The 20,679-nt window shown below is 27.3% G+C and overlaps 1 pseudogene across 2 annotated transcripts in view; it reads left to right on the forward strand.

Moving 5' to 3' along the window:
• LOC107447431 (octopamine receptor beta-1R pseudogene) overlaps nt 1–20,471 on the forward strand; it is a 93,938-nt pseudogene extending 73,467 nt beyond the window's left edge. The window contains exons 1-2 of one of the 2 annotated variants that reach the window (XR_015432709.1): nt 6,682–8,426; nt 18,943–20,471. The product of XR_015432709.1 is annotated as an octopamine receptor beta-1R pseudogene, transcript variant X1 (transcript). Of the gene's footprint in view, nt 1–6,681; nt 8,427–18,942 lie in introns of those variants that run through there. The other variant, XR_011637498.2, reaches the window with a different exon arrangement.
• The last annotated feature ends 208 nt before the right edge of the window (nt 20,472–20,679 follow it).

A 20,679-nucleotide genomic window follows, 5' to 3' on the forward strand; every position in this document is an offset into this window, starting at 1 on the left:
GCTATCCAGGATCCAACATTCGTCCACTTGTCCTTTCTGTTCAGCTGTAACTAAAGCGAAATCATTTGGAGTAACACTTTCGGATACCAGTGTTTCTTGAAAATTTGGTTTTCGACGACCTTTTGCTCTACTGGTAGATGGTTTGTAGCCTCTATATGTTCCCACTTCTTGATGTTTCGAATAACAATCCCTTGCTATATGTCCCGGTCGTCTACAGGCGTAGCAAATTTTCCAAGGTAAACTCTTCTTCTGAGTAGCATATGCGGATTCCAAATTTCTATGTCCTCGGGATTTCTGTAGTAAATCTTTTTCTTCTTCCCTTAAGACTTCAAGTATTTCTTCTATCGACTTTTATCGTTGCGTTTTTAAAACTTGTTTTATGCGCTCATATTTTCCAGCTAGACCTCTGACCGTGTAGAACACTAATTCTCTGTCAGATATTTTCAATACCAAGGAGGCACACTTAGTCGATAATCCTTTAGCTCGAGCTATATAATCGTTTACGGCTTCTGAATCCAGCATTTCTAAGCTCTTCGGCACCCGCATCAATCTTTCTATCTTCCTCAAGCCCAGTGTAGGTAGTTTTAATTCTTGTCCACGAAGCTTTTGCATTCTTTTCTTCTGCATATTGCAAAGCTTGTTCGTCTGATAGAGACAACTTCAAGTATGATACGGCATCTTGGTTAGTAATTTCCCAAACTTGCAATTTACCAGGGTCAGTTGGAACTTCCTCTGTCAATGCCGACATTAGTTTCTTCAGATTCAAAACCGCTTCCATTTTCATGGCCCAAAGATGATAATTAGTTCCAGTCAACTTCGGAATTCCAAAAACTAAGTCGTTTTCCATGATGATCGTAAACCACACTCTGCTACCACTGTTGTTTGGTTGAATAACACAGAGGCTAATGACGGCAAATAAAGTATTTATTAAAACATAATATGAGGAAACAATAGTTCACACACACAGTGCTACACATCTGAATCAACCAACAACTAGTCAGCTTCTTCAACAAATATATATATATTTCCCCTATCGGGAAGTCGTTGTATTACATCACGCAACTCGCGCAACTTATTTGAGAAGGACAGGAAAAATGAGATTTTATTTGCATATTAACAACAGATTTGATACGAAATTATTCGTGGATATAATTACATTTATTCGATATTTTAACCCTACACTGATGTTTCTGGCCGGTATACATTTGCCCGGTATACCCAACCCGGATGTTTTTTTAAGGTTAAGTGCCACTGTCCGGTATACCTTACACTGATGTTTTTATAAGATTAAGTGCCACTGCGCGGTATACATTTGCCCGGTATACCCTACACTGATGATTTTTTAAGGTCAAGTGCCATTGCCCGGTACATATTTGCCCGATATTCCAAACACTGGTGTTTATTCTAATCTATCGTCAGTAAGTATTCAAATATAGAATAAATATAATTATATATATATAATAATATTAACGAATAAATTAATATAAAATTGGATACATCGAACATACTACATATACTTCGAACATTCACCAAAGCGACAATGTGATTGTTAACATTCACCGGTGAATGTTGACATTCTCCAGATTTCGGTGTTTCACCGTAGCATATATATATATATATATATAAAAATTCAAAATGAAGATAAAACAAAATAAAATTATAGACATATGAGAATGGGGGGGGGTAATAATAATTAGAAAAATAGCAAACAACTGATTTAAAAAAAAAGAAAAAAAAGGCTGAAATTTTGTTAAATAACCGGAAAATAAAAGATATAATCTTTTCATCAGCCCACACGATTATATCCGCAATAAAGAGTGCTTTCTGATATTGTATCAATATAGCCAAAAAACTCAACAGCACTCAAAAAACTTTTTTACAAAAGTTACAACAAATAAAATAGAGCACGCTAAGTAAAAATAACACGTAAAAACAGAAAATAAATTAAATTAAAAAGAAAAAACAGTATAAAACAAAAAACAGTATGTAACAAAAAAACAAAAACTATAAAGCGAGTAGCGAAATCAAATGTACTTACATGAACGGAAATTTTTTCATGAATGATTTAAAAATATTTTCGCAATAAGATTGCCCTATTACAAAATAAAAAAATAAAAGCGTAAATTGAATGTAACTAGAGGAATTTAAAATGCCTTTCTCACTGCATTGCATTCGGGATTTGCCCGAAATGGATTTGCACATGGAAAGGGGAATGCTATTGAAAAGATCCAGGAAATCAAAAGTCGAAATAGAATTAATTTTATTATGTTTAATGAAATTTAAAATCGGTTGATTATTAGTGATAATCCAAGAGAAACCAAACCTTCTTTAGAAATATTGTTAATAATTTTATTTAAGTAGTTAGAGAAAATGGTGCCAGGCTTAGTTAGATAGGTATTCGATCCACTTGTGATAGTTCTAAATTTTACTGGAATTTTATGAAATTTTGGACTGATAATTAAGTAAGGAAATTGTATATTGCTAATTTTAATTTTTAATCTCTTATAAAAAGCTAAAAAATTTTTAATGACAATATTATTATTGAAATTACTAAGCTTAAAATTTTTACTATTTTTTATTTCCGTATTTAGAATTTCAGCATAGAATTGCCCGGTATAACCTACACTAATGTTTTTTAAGGTTAAGTGCCACTGCTCGGTATACATTTGCCCGGTATACCCTACACTGATGATTTTTTAAGGTCAAGTGCCATTGCCCGGTATATATTTGCCCGATATTCCAAACACTGATGTTTATTCTAATCTATCGTCAGTAAGTATTCAAATATAGAATAAATATAATTATATAAATATAATAATATTAACGAATAAATTAATATAAAATTGGATACATCGAACATACTACATATACTTCGAACATTCACCAAAGCGACAATGTGATTGTTAACATTCACCGGTGAATGCTGACATTCTCCAGATTTCGGTGTTTCACCGTAGCATATATATATATATATATAAATACATATATATATATATATATATATATATATATATATATATATATATATATATATATATATATATATATATATATATATATATAAATAAATAAATAAATATATATATATATATATATATATATATATATATATATATATATATATATATATGTATATATATATATATATATATATATATATATATATATATATATATATATATATATATATATATATAAATTCAAAATGAAGATAAAACAAAATAAAATTATAGACATATGAGAATGGGGGGGGGGGTAATAATAATTAGAAAAATAACAAACAACTGATTTAAAAAAAAAAAGAAAAAAAAGGATGAAATTTTGTTAAATAACCGGAAAATAAAAGATATAATCTTTTCATCAGCCCACACGATTATATCCGCAAAAAAGAGTGCTTTCTGATATTGTATCAATATAGCCAAAAAACTCGACAGCACTCAAAAAACTTTTTTACAAAAGTTACAACAAATAAAATAGAGCACACTAAGTAAAAATAACACGTAAAAACAGAAAATAAATTAAATTAAAAAGAAAAAACAGTATAAAACAAAAAACAGTATGTAACAAAAAAACAAAAACTATAAAGCGAGTAGCGAAATCAGATGTACTTTCATGAACGGAAATTTTTTCATGAATGATTTAAAAATATTTTCGCAATAAGATTGCCCTATTACAAAATAAAAAAACAAAAGCGTAAATTGAATGTAACTAGAGGAATTTAAAATGCCTTTCTCACTGCATTGCATTCGGGATTTGCCCGAAATGGATTTGCACATGGAAAGGGGAATGCTATTGAAAAGATCCAGGAAATCAAAAGTCGAAATAGAATTAATTTTATTATGTTTAATGAAATTTAAAATCGGTTGATTATTAGTGATAATCCAAGAGAAACCAAACCTTCTTTAGAAATATTGTTAATAATTTTATTTAAGTAGTTAGAGAAAATGGTGCCAGGCTTAGTTAGATAGGTATTCGATCCACATGTGATAGTTCTAAATTTTACAGGAATTTTATGAAATTTTGGACTGATAATTAAGTAAGGAAATTGTATATTGCTAATTTTAATTTTTAATCTCTTATAAAAAGCTAAAAACTTTTTAATGACAATATTATTATTGAAATTACTAAGTTTAAAATTTTTACTATTTTTTATTTCCGTATTTAGAATTTCAGCATAGAATTTTTTACAGAAGATTCCATAATTATTGTTAGCTTTGTCTATGGGAGTAATCACAAAATGCTTTTGAAGTTGCTTACTTGATATAACAATATTAAAAAAAATGTTGGATTGTTTCTCTTATTTAAATTATCCTTATTATTGTAAACAAAGTTTTTAAAGTAGTAATAAACACAGTAATAATAAGTATATATATATATATATATATATATATATATATATATATATATATATTCATTTATTTTGTTGTATATATATATACAACAAAATAAAAAAATACAAAGACACACGAAGAATATTAAGAAAAATAATAAGTTTCATTTATTGCGCATAAGCTGCAGACAAACAGAACTCATTAGATAAATTCAAAATGAAGATAAAACAAAGAAAAATTACAGACATATATGAAAAAGAGGGGGGGGGGTGAAGAAAAATAATAATAAAAAAATAACAAACTTGAAAAATAATAATAAAAAAATAACAAACTTTTGCGGATTTTTTTTAAAAAATCCGCAAAATAAAAGATATAATCTTTTCATCAGCCCTCACGATTATATTCGCAAAAAAGAGTGCTTTCTGATATTGTACCAATATCGCCAAAGCAAAATATATTAATACAATTGTGTGAGGAGCACTCAAGAAAATTTTTTGCAAAAATTACAACAAATAAAAATAGAACGCAATAGGTAAAAATAACACGTAAAAACAGAAATAAAAAAAAAATAAAAATAAAAAACAGAATAAAACATAAACTATAAAGCGAGTAGCGAATTCAAATGTACTTACATGAACGGGAAATTTTTCAAGAATGATTTAAAAAATATTTTCGTAACAAGAGTGCCAGATTGCAAAATATGAAAACAAAAGCGCAATTTGGCGTAACTAGAGGAGTTTTGTTATATATATTGCTTACTTTATGTGTGAGAGATGTTGACTTACAGAGTGAGAGATGATGGATTATTTCCCGGTAAAGATGGTTCTGCATTCATAAGAGAGACTCCCATACAAAATTAAAGATAAAGCAGAGATCCCCATAACACACTCTTGTCAAACACTTCCACTTCTCGTGAAAATTGAATCATAATATTTGATTTATGAAATGTGAATACGAAATGAATAGAGAAACTAAAATGTTTCGTTTCCATAGTTTCCAATTATTGGGGTAATTAGCCTAGTTAACTATTCTTTATCTAAATAGCACATTTATACCAAGATATTTGTCTGAAAGTTATGCAATAGATTTTTTTTTCAGAGAAAGAAAAGAAACTAAATAAGTTTCATTTACATACTAGTAGTCGCTGTGATAATTCGGACTAATAACCCTTAAGTGTAAATATTACTAAATAACATGTTGTTATCAAGATAGAAGTCTCAAATGTTAATCAAAGTGTTCCTTATCGTAGTATAAAGGAACACAAAAGCAGTTTCGTTTCGATGTTTTGTAATTTTTGTGCTAATTAGGAATAGTAATGAAATAACACGCTCCAGGCAAAATTTATGCCCCTAATCAATTTATAATGATAATTTAAAAAAACGACTATTTCGATATTTGGTAACCATCGAAGCTATCAGTCAAATAGATAGTCATGCTAAATATCAAGTTTCAACTATATGATTTATTATTTGTATTTATGGCAGCATAATCAATTCCGGAATTTTCGCGTCTTAGTCGTGATGAGAGTTAAATTTATGGAGGTAATGTAATGAGTTCATGTCGGCTGACTAGTTCGTTGCCTGAGTCGTCTTGTTGTACAACTTCCACTCAAACAACTTTAATTCGAATTCAAAACCTTTTAATTCATTACACTTTGTACCATTTCTTTGTATGGCTTCAGATGCAACATACATAATACTATCAATTAAATAATCTATTATATATTTTGAAAACAATAAGGCAATTGTGTCTAGATATTGAGTCTGAAACATTGACTCAGTCTTGAGTTCAGATTGTCATTGTCATGGGTATGTTAATCACTGTCCACAATTTCGTGTTTTATTCCTTGAATGTTTTAAACACGGTAATTCGCTGTTTAAAATAGTTTATTATTTCTTTTCTGTTACGTTTTATGTACCAAATGTCGTACGCAATCTTTTGTGTCAATGTAAACATGCGAACGTTACATAAGAACTGATATATGAATCCACATCTGCAACTTGTTGATTGTTGCTTTTCTACCGTTGTTAAAATAAAAGCAATAACAATTTTAATATACTTTTAGATAAGGTCGTTTATTTTGTATCTCAGCATTATAACTGCAAAATAAAATTAATTTAAATATTGAATGAATTTCAATATATGAGATTTATCAACAAACAGTGCTCACCTTAACTAAAAGAAGGAAAAAATAAAAACAGTTTATTACTTTAAATGGCATCTGTTTTAAGGACTAAGTGATAATAAATAAATACTTCACGTTCCCGTCCATAAATAAATTATATCATCATAGCTATTTTACTTAGATAGAAATTATACGATAGTTAATAGTTACTGTAAATGTGATTATGTTAATTAATGTTATGTCTTTTGTTAATTTTATTTCAGTAATTTTATTTTTGTGCTGATTTCCATGCTCTAAATTGCATACATCTTTGAGCTATACAATCCATGCCTATCGTCTATTACGAAATCTCATACATCTAGAATTGTGCGCATCAAAGCCTTTTGTTCTTCTTTTTTTAATATATAAATAAATTTTACTAGAAAAGTTAACCTTAAGAACTGTTTCAAAATTTAGAATCACCAATCAGAACATAATTCAAATTATTTTTAAACTTGTACGTAAACTTGTACGAAATGCAAAGCATTTCAACTTGTTAATAGTTTGTTAACAATAGTAACAATTGTTAGCGGCCACATTGCATTCATTAACGGACTACCTATTAATCGCTCCATCCTTGTCTTTCCTTTTGCTGCTGAAAGAAAACATATCGCGCATTCTAAAAGAGCAACATCCTCCTCCCTCATCCCTGGAATCTTAAAAGGCAATCAATAAACGGCCGCCGCAAACAGATTACTTCCCTTCTTTCCGAGGAGGATAACGTTTTTCTCTTCTCCAGCAGAGCGGACTTCCGACAACTTTGAGCGTGTTTTGCACGTGTTTAAGAAGAAGAATGTTTAAAAAAATTTCAAATGACACAGCGAACTATACGGGCGGACAGGACACCGACGTCTCTCTATTTAATTTTGAAGACATCTTTTTTTTCATTTTGACGATGCCAACTATGATGTCAATAATTTTATCTGCCATTTTCTTAAATACACTTGTTATCATGAGTGTTTACCAAAACAAAAAATTACAAACATTCACAAACTATTTTATTGTGTCTCTGGCCTGCACCGACATTTTAGTGGCTTTGTTTGCTATGACATTTAATGCCATTCAAACAGTTATGGGGAGATGGATATTCGGAGAAGTTGTTTGTGACTTCTGGAATATCTGTGACGTCTGTTTTTCAACAGCGTCAATTCTCCACCTCTGTTTCATCAGTATGGATCGATATTATTCACTCGTCGATCCTCTTAAACACCGCAGTAAAATGACCTGCCACAAAGTGTTCGTCATGCTTGGTGTCATCTGGACTCTATCAGCAGTCATCAGCTTCATACCCATATATATGAAGATTTACACTACGGATGAGCATTTAAAGAATCGCTTAAGGCACCCAGAAACGTGTGACTTTAAGGTCAACAAAACCTACGCGATCATCTCGTCTGGAATAAGTTTCTGGGTGCCAGGTACTTTGATAGTAGGAGCCTACATCCGTATATATCGACTGGCTAAGCAAGCTACTGATACATCTGATATAGACGCAGCTGAACATAACGACAAATCGATATCACCCCGGGAAAAAGGTGACCCGACAGTTATTAAACGGAATTTCAATAAACTGAAAAAAGGACATAAACCTGAAAAAACATTAGGACTAATTTCAGGAGCCTTCATAATTTGTTGGTTACCATTTTTCGTGTGGTACGACTTCGTCAGCCTTTGCTCGTCGTGTGAATGCCCCGAAGTAATAGGGCAAATCCTTTTCTGGGCAGGCTATTGTAATTCTAGTCTGAATCCTATTATTTACGCATATTTCAACCATGAATTTAGAACTACATTTAAAAAAATAATTACAGATATGACGAGTGGTAAAATAAAGAAAAGGAACACTATTCGGGAAAACATCAACTGCCACTGCGTCAGATACACTGGAAGCGTAGAAGAGGTCTAACATGGTACATTTCATTCATGATCTATAGGTAAGCATGAATATAGATTTTTTTTAAAAAATTGAATTTCATTATTTACTTTGCTTTTTGAATTACCAATAAGCTGATAGGTAAACATAAGTATCTAAATGTTTCCTCGTAAATTATAATGTATAGGTAGTCACGTTTCCCGATAATCGCTACATTTAATAATTAAATGCGTATATCTTATGTTAAGAGTATGATTAATCTATCTATCATAGAAATCTTATGGTTTGTTTCTTTGATTAGTTGCCCCTTAAGAATGTTTACTTCTAAACTGAACGGAGTCAAGCTTGGAATGTAATTAGAAAAAGTTTCTTCACATCAAAGAATTACGAAATTATACAGACAATTGTCTTTTTTTAAGTTTTCTTTGCGTTCCAGACTATTCAGGTCCATGGTTGAACTAATAGTTGGTAATTACTTAATAATTTTTTTTTCGTTAGATGGTCTTTTTAACGAAAAACAGAAAATAATCACTGTAGTTTTCAATATTTCTTTATTGGGTTTCAATAATTTAAATAAGTTTGTTTCTAAAAAAAGAAAGAAGTTTATTATATTTCAAACGAATTTAGATAAATTTACATGTAATTTTAATCAGCTTTTGAAAAAAAATTTGAAAAATATATACATATATTTGTTTTATAATTGAGTGAAAATTGGATTAATTTTTAAGCATAAATGGGTTTTAGTCGAAACAATGACAATAGAAAAAAATGATGGTATACTTGTTCTTGATTGCAATATTTATTTTTTAAAAACTCTTATTTTAATACAAATATTTGTGACAGAGTATTGTATTTTCTTAAACATGAAAATAAGTGTTTTTAGATGCTGCTTAGTTCATAGTAAATATATATTGTTTCAAAGAAAATGTCTTCTTGTATTTAAGGCTTAAATTAAAACGTTTTAATGTACCTCAGTAGAAATTTGGTAAAAAATTTTATCAAAAAAGTGAAGAAAGATATATTTAAATTAAAGAAACAAAGAGGAAATATACTTTATTTAAATTCTGAGGTGAAATATATTCTATTTAATATAGTGAAGCTATGAAATATTTAAGCGGAAGGCAAAAGAACCAATACTGAGAAATACCGAGCTTGTGAACTATTTTATCAGTGGAGAAAGGGGACAGGTGAAACAGCTCCGAGTTCCGTCAAATAATAAAATTGTTTTTAATGATTTTCATTTCATGTTGAGAAAAATGACCAATTAAAGCTACCGAAACTCAACAAAAATTTTTATGTTTCTGGATTTATGAGAAGAACAAAAAGCTCGGTAATTTTTTTCCGAAAATAACATTTTAAACAATAAAATATGGTTTTATAATAAGTGAATAAGATTTTCGCATAATTGGTAGTTTTGTCATGATACCTTGGAGCATGATAGAAAAAGTATTTATTTGCTTATATATATATATATATATATATATATATATATATATATATATATATATATATATATATATATTGAATATATATATATATATATATATATATATATATATATATTCAAGAAGTAATAGAAAATCTCTTAATAGTGACAAATTAAATATAAAATTTCTTTCTAATATGGAAAAAGACTTTAATAAACAATATAGCATTAAACCAATTAAAGATTTTGTCTTCTCCCTTAAGAATTATGAAACATATAAGTTCTACGATCTTATTATTAACTTTTCTTTCATTAATTTACATTTCAAAATTCTTTGTTTCGATCTTATAAAAGCCAAAATGAGCAAAATTTTGCCTAATAATAAGAAAAATTTAGATAATTTATATTTCGTTATTAACTTTCAAAATCCTATTTTCGATAAGATCAAATTTCACAACATTTTTGAAAATTTTAAAGCTTTATTTCCATTAAAAGATTTTAACATAATTAAAAGTTTTAAATATAACAAATCTCTTGGTAGAACCATTTTTAACTATAATGATATAAGCAAAAATTTAGGGAGTATTAATATATCCGATTATGAATGTCACTGTGAGGAGGATAAATATTTTGATTTTGTTGATAAACATCATAAACATATTATCACTGGTAATTTAAATATTATAAAAAACTTGGAACTTAGGAATTTAATGATAAAAGGCACAAAATTTAGACCCATTTACCATATATCAATCAATAAGATTCTAAAATACTTTCTTAATAATCTCAATAATTTTTGTTTAAAGATATCAAATAGATTCTCTTTACCTTTAGGTATGCTAACAGAATGGAAATGGGGAGTTTATTATTACTTTAAAAACTTTATTTTCAATAATAAGGATAATTTAAATAAGAATAACAATTCAACAAATTTTTCTAACATTGTTCAATCAATTAAGCAACTTCAAAAAAATTTTGCAATTACTCCCATAGACAAAGCTAACAATAATTATGCTATATTCTGTAAAAAATTCTATGCTGAACTTTTAAATACGGAATTAAAAAATAGTAAAAATTTTGAACTTAGTAATTTCAATAATAATATTGCCATTAAAAAATTTTTAGCTTTTTACAAGAGATTAAAAATTAAAATTAGCAATATACAATTTCCTTACTTAATTATCAGTCCTAAATTTCATAAAATTCCAGTAAAATTTAGAGCAATCACATGTGGATCGAATACCTATCTAACTAAACCTGGCACCATTTTCTCTATCTACTTAAATAAGATTATTAACTATATTACTAAAGAAGGTTTCTCTTGGATAATCACTAATAATCAACCGATTTTAGATTTCATTAAACATAATAAAATTAATTCTATTGCGACTTTTGATTTCCAGGATCTTTTCAATAGCATTCCCCTTTCTAAACTAAAAGATGTCCTTTTGAATTATTACCATGATTTTAAAAATATCCTTTGTTGCGATTTTGATTATTGGGAAATTCTGATTAATTTTTGTCTTTTTAGTAATTATCTTTACAATGGAAGGGATATCTTTCTTTAAATTAATGGAATACCACAGGGATCTAATTATTCATCTCTCTTAGCTAACTTATTTTTGCATTATTATGAAAAAAATTATACTCTGAGTATTAAATTTGTTTTTAGATATATTGATGACTTAATTATCTTTAATTTCCAAGATTTTACTGTTTTATTGAGTGATATATACCCTGAGGAATTAATCTTACTTCGTAATCATGATGATAATATTAGTTTCAATTTTTTGGATTTGGGTATTATGAAAGTTGAAAATATCTGTTTTGTTGATTTATACGATAAAAGAAATGATTTTAATTTTAATATTAATAAACTAGTTACTTGGAATTCTAATGTTTCTAGGATCATCTATTTAAATACCACTTTTAATGAAATGAACAGAATTAAAAGAATAAGTAGTAATATTTATTTATCCAAAAAACAAATAGATAAACTCTTTCAAAATCTGATAAAAAACAATGGATACCCAACTAATGTAATAAAATTTTATATAAAATCATTGAATTAATCGTATATTTTGGTGGATATATTTTCTAAACATTTTTTTTGTTAATTTTTATGATTTTCCTATGTGCAAATCCATTTCAGGCCAAAATTAATTGCCAAAATTATTTACTAAATAATTTCTTTGTTAATTTATATAATTTTTCCATGTGCAAATCCATTTCGGGCAAATCCGTGGTTAGAATTATTTACCAAAAATTCCTTTACTAAATAATTTCCTTTGTTAATCTATACAGTTTTTCCATGTGCAAATACATTTCGGGCAAATCCGTGGATAAAATTGTTTGCTAAAAATTTCTTTATTAATTTATAAAATTTTCCATGTGAAAATCCATTTCGGGCAAATCCGTGGCTAAAATTATGTACTAAAATTTTTTTTCTTTGTTAATCTTTCCATGTGCAAATCCATTTCGGGCAAATCCGTGGTTAGAATTATTTACTAAAAATTCCTTTGCTAAATAATTTCCCTTGTTAATCTATACAGTTTTTCCATGTGCAAATCCATTTCGAGCAAATCCGTGGATAAAATTGTTTGCTAAAAATTTCTTTATTAATTTATGCAATTTTCCATGTGCAAATCCATTTCGGGCAAATCCGTGGTTAAAATTATCTGCTAAAATTTTTTCTTTGTTAATTTTTCCATGTGCAAATCCATTTCGGGCAAATCCGTAGTAAAATTATCTATTAAAATTTTTTCTTTGATAATTTAAATAATTTTTCTATGTGCTAATCCATATCGTGCAAATCCGCGGCTAAATTTATTTTCAAAGCAGGCAATTTATGTTTCTCTTTTCTATTTTATATTTTTTCTTAAATAAACATCTATCTTCTAAAACTATTTATGATCAATTTTTTTTTAAATTATCCAGTATAATATTACCTTGCGCACATCCATTTTGGGCCCATCCTTGGTAACTAACAAATCAAAACTCAAAATAACAAATCACTTCAGCAGTGCAGTAAGAACGACACTTTAAAACCCTCTTGTTACTCTCTATTTGCGCTTTTGTTTTCATCTTTTGTTTTCATATTTTGTAATCAGGCAATCTTTCTGCGAAAACATTTATAAATCATTCTTGAAAAATATCCGTCCAAGTAAGTTGTTATGATTTTGCTACTCGCTTTATAGTCCCCCCTTTTTAATGTTTTTACTTTTTATTTTATTTTATGATCTGTTTCTACATGTTATTTTTACTTTTTATGATCTATTTTTATGTAGTTATTTTATAAAAAATTTTTTTGAGTGCTCCTCACACTATTGTATTAATATATTTTGCTTTAGCTTTATTGATACAATATCAGAAAGCACTCTGTTTTGCGGATATAATCGTGTGGGCTGAAGAAAAGATTATATCTTTTTTTTCCGGCTTTTTTCCGGTTTTTTAATTAACATTTCATTTTTTTTTCTTCTTTTTAATAAAATGTTGTTTGTTATTTTTTTTTACTTATTATTTCCCACCCCCTTTTTTTCATATGTCTATAATTTTTCTTTGTTTTATTCTTCATTTTGAACCATCTCCATAGTTGTACAGTCCATATTTAATAGGCGATTCTTGCATATGGCCCAGAGATTCTCCATTGGGTTGATCACCGGAGATTTCCCTGGCCATTCCAATGTCTCAATTTGATTCTCAGACATGAATTTCTTGACAATTTTGGACGTATGGCAAGGAGCTAAATCCTGTTGAAAAATCCCTGTTCCATCAGGGTATCGTTTCTTCAACTCTGGAACAACTTTTTTACCCAGAATAGTAATGTACTGTTCAGAACGTATCATACCGTCAATAGGCAGCAAAGGTCCAACCCCATTGTAACCGAAAAAACCCCAAAACATCTTCTTTAAAAAGCACGAAAAGGAAAGTTTATTTCAATTAATTTGCACAAGGGTGTATATATATATATATATATATATATATATATATATATATATATATATATATATATATATATATATATATATATATATATATATATAGATAGATAGATAGATATAGATATATAGATATTTTACATTGTGATATAAATAAATACCATGTGCTGTCAACATACAAAACAATATATAGATACATAAGGAAATAAAAGAAGAGATAATATTACTTACTTCGCTAATTCGACGATTGTTAGGTGGTATTTCTTTACACTTGACGATTTTTAAACTAATAATAAAATTCGTCGATGGCAAGCAGGAATATGAAATCAAACTCGCCTATGCGTTAAACACATGGACTGCTTTAAACACATGGTATTTTTTATATCACAATATTCATAAGTGTATATTGCCAATTGATACTTCTTTTAGGGATACGTTATCAGTTGCGAAATTTAAATATTTACCACGTTTTGAGTTTATATTACAGGATTAATTTTTTGATAAATGTATATTTGCACGTGGTAATGTAATTAAAACTTTCTAGTTAATTAATGTGTTTTATTTATTTTTTTTTACCACAAGAGAAACGTATGTAGAATCGAAAACTAAATTTGCTTCATGAAAATTTTCTTTCATTTGGTTTTTATTTTCAAACGGTCTCCTTATTTAAAAAAAAAGCCCTCAATAAGCTATGCTCCTATGCCGAGACATGCCTACTCGTTGCGATGCAAGTGACACCTATTGGTGTACACAACAAAACGGACCTTAATTAAAAATACCATTTATATATATATATATAGAGAGAGAGAGTTTTTTTCATATATATATATATACTTGGGATTCAATAGTTATCTGCCTTTTAACTGTCAAATTTAGAGAAAAAAAGTTATTATACAGAAAATACGGTAGAATAAAGAAATTATGATTCCTTCACTACATATAAAATAATTAATTTGTAGCAATGTTTAACTTGTGTCCGTCTTAGTAAATGTTTAAATTCAGTTTTTTTTTAATATGGAAATCTATTGATTTGTTAGAAAATGTTATCATCGTTCTCTTAAATTATTACTTTACTTTTATTTGTTTATCTTGATACACATTTAATATTTGGAGCATATTTTTTTTTCATGATAATGTAAAAATAATTTAGTCAGTTTTGCTCCTTATGGTAGGCCATCTATTTTAAAAAAAACATTTCCCTTTTAAGGATAATTATTGAATAAGTATAGATTATTATAAATTTCCCAAAAATCACAATTACAATGTAGAATAATTTTAAAAGCATTATAATCATAATAACGATCGAAAGTAATATCTTTAAATTTAAAAAGTGGAATGCTATTAAAAGAGATCCAGAAAATCATAGGAAGTAAAAGAATAAATTTTGCTGTGTTTAGTAAAATTTAAAGTAGTAATTTTAAGAAACAATTTAAGAAATTTAAGGTAAAGCCATCTTTAAAAGTATGATTAATAATTATATATAAGAAAGTTAGCATTTGACCCTCATATTACTTCTTTTAAAGCAAAATTACCCTTTATTTTATCTTCTTTAAATGCTTTTCATAAACTTCAACTATTTTGAAAATTAGACTTTAGTTGACCTACTGTTTATAAAAGTCAAATTAATTTTTTTAAGTAATTGTATAAAACATTTGGATTGCGTATTATTTTCTTTCTATTTCATTCAAATAAATCAGATTGTTGGAGAGCTTTTCCTTAGACTTAGGTCATTTTCCATTACAAGTCTTCAATTGATTTTTTAAAAAATAATTTCGTCATTTTAAATTTCATATCATTGATTGATTGATTTTTTATCATTGATCAATTGATTTTTTAAAAAATAATTTCGTCATTTTAAATTTCATATCATTGATATATATTTATAGGAGACGTACGAGCCTCATAAAAACAATTGTTTACTTTTCATAAAGCCTAATCAATAAATATATCCTTTTAGTGATTTAGGCAAATGAACGACATCACATTACAAAATTATTTGGATCCATTAGTTTATTCTTAAACAAAACAAAACATGTTTTGCTAAATAAGTTTAAGAAGTGAAATCAAATGTCCAGTTTCTTAAATATGAAAAAAATATCCTATAATTGAAAAGCTTAGAAAAAGAATTTGTTAAGTTACAATATTGAAACGCTTAAATTGTCATAACACATGAGAATATGTTATTAATAATTGTAAATAGACCAAGATATTTCTTCAATGAGGAAGTGGGCATCTTTAATTCAGAAAAAATAAATTCATATGAAAAAATTTCTTTTTAAACGTAAAAAAAACATGAAACTAACATTATAAATATGTGCCGCACTAAAAAAAAAATATTATAGATACGGGAAAGTACTAAAAAATCTATATTATTTTTAAGGTACCGAAACTTTTGATTTTTCCTTTGACTAAACTATTGGGAGCATAATTTCCGTTCCTCCTCCCCTTATATTGATTGTAAAAAATTATAATCTGTCGAAAAAGAAGTATGTTTATTTAAAAACGGAACGGTTTTTGTACCGAATTCTGTAGTTTGTTTAATTTTTTTGAAATTTGAGTATTTGAGGTCACCTTATCCAATATTTTGTAAGCTAAAAATATGAAGAAATAAATAACGTCACATAATGAATTTATTTGGATGCATTAGTTTAATCTTAAGAGAAATTAATAGAAGTTTAAAAAACTAAATCATAGAATCGTTTTGTTAAATACCCATATTTTGAGTCACTTTAAGAACACCATTCTAAGCTGTTTCCATTTTCCTTAACACACATTTTGAGCTGAGTGCAGAGAAAAAGATCTCCGATAAAATATTAAGTGAATACCTTGGAAAAAAATTATAAACCATTTTTTTAAAGTTTTACTCATTATTTAATATGTATTTTTTTGCTTGAAATATTTACATTGTTTCTGAAATTAAGCTTTCATAAAGCATAATTTCGAAATAAGAGACGTCATTATAATACAAATGCACTTTGTCAGCTTTATTATAAACTTAAAATTTTATTCTATCAATCGTTGTTTTAAAGTAATACTTTAATGCATTTTATAGGAGTAAAATTAAAAAATAGGTTTTTACAAATCAAGTTTTTCTTTTTAAATTGTGTAAAAATTACACTGAAAGTCTGAATAATAAACAGTTTTTTTTTTTTTTTTTTTAGTTTTTTTTAAAAGTATATATGAAATGGGCTTTGACCTATAAACTGGCAACCCCCCTGATGCCCTCTATGAAAAAAACTCTTTGAGAATAAGAATAATAGGAAAATTTAAGCAACAAAATCCATAATGGGAAAAGAAGTAAAAAACACCATTAAAATTTTTTTTTAAATGTAAAGTTATTCAAACATTTAAAAAGAAGCGTTCAAATTTTAAATATTTGCAGTGGGCTACATAGGAACGTAAACTAGGAATAAAATATATTTTGAGTTTTCCTTCTTTCATAGGGTGACTGTTCATAAGTCGGAGCCTACATACACAATTAGAAAGCCTTTTATAGACTTCATTCATACATACTTTCATAACAGTTAAGTTGAAGAGTATTACCAGCATTCATCAGGGGGGTTGACAGTTTATAGGTCAAAGACCATTTCATAATTACTTTTAAAAAAAACTAAAAAAAAATTTTTTTTTATTATCCAGACTTTCAGTGTAATTTTTACACAATTTAAAAAGAAAAACTTGATTTGTAAAAACCTATTTTTTAATTTTACTTCTATAAAATGCATTAAAGTATTACTTCAAAACAACTATTGATGGAGTAAAATTTTAAGTTTATAATAAAACTGACTTCATTCATACACACTTTCATAACATTTAAGTTTATGAGTATTACCAGCATTCATCAGTTCTGGTAAAAATTTGAATGTTTCTTTTTAAATGTTTGAATAACTTTACATTTAAAAAAAAATTTTAATGGTGTTTTTTACTTCTTTTCCCATTATGGATTTTGTTGCTTAAATTTTCCTATTATTCTTATTCTCAAATAGTTTTTTTCATAGAGGGCAGCATTGAAATGAATTTTGCTATTTATATTTTTTTACTAATAAATACTGATAGGATAAAACTAAAAGCACGTTCAATACATCTCTTCTTCACCGAAGCTTTTGTTAACTGTAAGATTACACAATCTAATATCGGTAATCATTTTTCCGCTTTTCTTTTTTAATCTTAAGTTTAATTATAATTGCATAATTCTTATTTTAAGTTTTTTCTAGGCAAATTGAATAAAAAATTTTTATCTTAGGATAAATATTCTTTAATTTAAAATGTCTCCGCTGCTGTCGTAAAGGCTTGTGCGTGTCCTGAAGAGACCGTATTACCACCAATTTTTTTTTTAATAATTCTATTATGTTTATAATTATGCTTTATGGAAGCTTAAATTCAGAAATGATTTGAATTTGAAGAGAAAAATTCATATTAAATAATGGATGAAACTTTTAAAAAAATATTTTTCTTTACACAAATTTTCCGTTTTATTCAGTTAATATTTCGTAGGAGGGCTTTTTTTATGCACATAGTTCAAAAATGCGAGTTCATAAAGTTACTCAAAATATGGGTATTTAAGAAAATGGACACTTGATTTAGTTTTTCAAACTTCTCCTACGAACTAGATGGATCCAAATAAATTTGTATTATGATGTTATTCATTTAATAGCACAAAAAAAACATTTGAGATACGTTGATCACATTGAGATAACATCAAATACCCGAATTAGTTAGAGCTAACTATTAAACAAGCTTTAAAATCAGGCACAAAAACTGTTCGATCTCTAAATAATCATACTTCTCTTTCGACAGATTTTTGGCATTCTACATACAAAATATGGGGAAATATGGGTATTCGAAATCTGGAAGTTATGTTTCCGATAGTTTAGTCGAAAGAGCTATGAAATGTTTTGGTAAATAAAAAGTAATTTCAATTTTTTAGTATTTAACCATATCTCCAATATTTTTTAAGCAAAGCACACAGTTTTAATGTTATTTTCTTTTTTTTTTTCTTCTTAAAAATATTATTTTTATTTTTGCTTACTTAAAGATCCTCACTTCTTCGTAGAAAACCACTTGGTTTATTTACAATTATTAATAACATATTCTCTTGCTTAATGGCAATTGTCTCTAAGTTTTCCAACTATAGGATTTTTTTCGTATTTCACATTCCTATAAATTTTTGATCACATTTCTTAATATTCCTTTATATGTTTGCTTTCTTTTAGGGGCTAAGGAATAGAATGTTCTTTCACAACAAGTGACTGTCTGTTATACAACTTTTCATTTTTCTCATCATTTGTGTCCTTGATGAAACGCCCAGAGTTTTGTTACCAGACCCGAAGTTTTTTTTCTTGAAACTACGATAAATAAGCAGATGTAGCAAGTTGATAGTAGATACAATATCTACTAACAATACAATAAATGTGATCGGATTTTGAAGATCAGAAACGTCGCTTAATCAAAGAAATTACCTTCTGTGTCTGATTTCTCAGCTTCTGCAGTAGTTAATTAACATAATGGAGTTGGAACCTAGATCCATTAAGATTGAGTTATAGTACGAAAAGATCCGTATGTATGTTGCATATTAATAAAAACTTATGTCCCGAACAGACGCTTTTATACCCGAACTCTCTTTTTATGGGGGAGGGTATCTTACTTTTTTTTTATTTTCAAGGATAATTATTGTTTTTAATTCTAATTAATGTATCTAATAAATTATTAATGTATGTAATTAATGTATCTGCTAATGTATTTAACTCTTATTAACGTATTCAAGGGTATTTATGTATCAAGGTATTATTTAAATCCTAATTATGGTGTTATACTTTGTTTTTTTCCTTTACAGAAAAATTCAGATAAAAAAATACTTTACAATTTTTTGTGATATAGCAGCTTTTATATTTAGAAACTATCATATATTTTATTCCACGTAACATTTTTTTAGTTTGATATTTTAAGCCATTTAAACTATTTTTAATCGAAATTTATTTATGCATACAAGGTAGAATATTTCCTCAAATTTACTTTTAAGTTACCATTAAATTAAATACCTTGTAATTTTCTATTTCTTTTAAACTTTAGCTGCAACCGTAGAACAGTGGCGTAGAACAGTAGATTTATTAAAATCGTAGATAAATAGTATACGTATTTTAAACGTAGATAAATATTTAGTGTTTTTATGGCATCTTGAAAGTTTATTCAAGGAAGAAATATGTCCTCAAAATCAGCAGATTACGGTGAAATGTAATATTCTAGCTCTTTCGAAACACCATGCAGTCCGGTATTTTTTACAGGTTTGCTTTGGCAATGACTTTCGGTAAAACCAACAATAAAAATAGATTTTATTACCATGCTGTTTCGTAGTAATTGTGGTCGAATTAGGTAATTTTATCCCGATGCCTTAGAGCAGAGCATGAAAAGCATCTGTTAGGTAAAATTTAGTTTTCAGTTTTGTATTTTTATTTTTTTATTTTAACCAGTATTTCCGGTAATTGTAAATAAATCAATAGGAAAATTACTTAATGAATGGTTTAAATATTGTATTTATTTTGTCATCACACTTTTCTTACTACATCATACTTTTTTTTAAATATTTTAATGCTTGATATAAATTTTAAACTCTTAATATTCAAATATGTATGTGAAACTCAGAGATGTTTACTTTAACTCTTAAAGTATAAATAAAGTGTATATGTAAATTCAAATGTATCATAAATGTTATGTTGAGCCAATACAATAAATGTTATGTAAAATATGCTTGACAGTTGTTTATTTCATGTGTTTCCAAAATTTATTAAGCACTGTCCAACAAATATGCTTCTGGAATTGCAAATAAAATTATAAATAAGAGTAAGAGTAACTAAGCAATTATGAATAATAAAAGATTGGATCTAACTAATACTTATTTAAAAGGCTTTATTTTATATTCAAACAAATGAAATAAGCAGTTCTTTAAATTTATT

Source organism: Parasteatoda tepidariorum, chromosome 3 (genome assembly GCF_982258835.1).
Source record: "Parasteatoda tepidariorum strain Cologne lab strain chromosome 3, Ptep-v5.0, whole genome shotgun sequence".
Lineage (NCBI taxonomy): Eukaryota > Metazoa > Arthropoda > Arachnida > Araneae > Theridiidae > Parasteatoda > Parasteatoda tepidariorum.